This window comes from Orycteropus afer, unplaced genomic scaffold (genome assembly GCF_000298275.1).
Source record: "Orycteropus afer afer isolate SDZICR_OR568_19922 unplaced genomic scaffold, OryAfe1.0 scaffold00014, whole genome shotgun sequence".
Taxonomy (NCBI): Eukaryota; Metazoa; Chordata; class Mammalia; order Tubulidentata; family Orycteropodidae; genus Orycteropus; species Orycteropus afer.
In genome coordinates this window covers 12,427,595-12,428,912 of record NW_006921601.1, presented here as the reverse complement: position 1 = coordinate 12,428,912, position 1,318 = coordinate 12,427,595, and the positions used below count along the sequence as shown (strand labels likewise).

The 1,318-nt window shown below is 50.2% G+C and overlaps 1 protein-coding gene across 1 annotated transcript in view; it reads left to right on the top strand.

Annotated features, from left to right (window-relative positions):
* RRAS2 (RAS related 2) overlaps positions 1 to 1,318 on the top strand; it is an 83,457-nt gene that overhangs the window by 227 nt on the left and 81,912 nt on the right. The gene's annotated exons all lie outside the window — the stretch shown is intronic.

Sequence of the window (1,318 nt, the reverse complement as noted above, 5' to 3'; positions counted from 1 at the left end):
CCCTCCTGCCCTACGGCTGCGGCGCCGCTCTCCTGCCCGCCCGGCGCCCGGCTCGGCGTTCCGGGAGTCGGGCGTCTTAGGAATGTGGCCCGGAGGGCGGAGCTGCCCGGGTGGGAAGCGCGGATCCACCTTATCGCTCCAGCGCGGGCTGGAGCCGCTTCGGAGAGGCAGCACCGGCAGAGCCAGGCTTCCTGACCCGAGGGCCCTCGCGTCGGGCGTGGGGCTGGAGCCCTGTGCGCTGGTTTTCCAGCGCCCTAGCCTGGCTACGGCACTGTCCGTGGGATCGCTGTGGCAACTTGGCCAGCGCTGCGCGTGGCCTCCGGGCTTCACTGCGCTGGCTAGCCGGAGCTGCCCGCTTCAAGCTCTGTTTTTCTTTGTGTGTGTTTGGGCTTCTAAGTTACCTCCTAGGTAATATGTTCGGGTGGGAGTGTGTGATAATGCCCTAGGGAAATGGTGGCTTCGAGGAAGTTAATGTTCACCGATAGTCGAGAGGCTATCGTTTCCTAGGAATTCCTGGTGTCTTCTGCTTCTCTGTGTGCCACGGTGAAGTTAGGGAGGGGTCAGGTTAAGGGAGAAACTGAATCTAACCTTCCTTTTCCCATCCCCAACCTTCTTTGGTTGCTACTGGTAGAAAGTCAAGGGTTGTGGTAAAGAAAAAAAGAGGTGGAATTCTCCATTCTTAGAATTTGGTCTTGATGAAAGGGTTGTGTTATCTCTTGAGATTTTTAAAAAGAGGAACCCAGAAATATCTCTGCTTTTGTTAATCTGAAAAGAGTGGCATATGCTGGCACAGAACCAAGGTGGCCCGTTAACAACAGGTAACAAAGATATTGTTGAGACTCTCTGGTGAAATACTTATTTTTGGTTTCCTTTCCACCCATTTGTCATCATTGGGATACCTGAATAGTTTATTTCATTTCACTTCATGTTTATCAAGCTCACTGCCGTTGAGTCGAATCCGACTCATAGGGACCTCACCTTGGATATCTCTACGAAAGTAGATTGCCCAGTCTTCCCGCCCAGGAATGGCTGGTGGGTTTGAACAGCCACGTTTCTGGTTAGCAGTCAAATGCCTTAGGCACTGTGCCACCAGAGCTCCCCAGTGACATTAAAATATGGAGTACTGTATTATCAGTGATTATTGTTACCTTTCACATTGACTAAATGAGCAGTGATTGCTGCTGTAATATTCCAAGGGATTAAAAACTGCTAAACCGTTGTATCCAGGAAGAGAGGATGTTTATATAATGAGCATTTACAGTATGCTCATTAAAAACCAAAACAAATAAAACCAAACTCACTGCCGTTGAGTAGATTT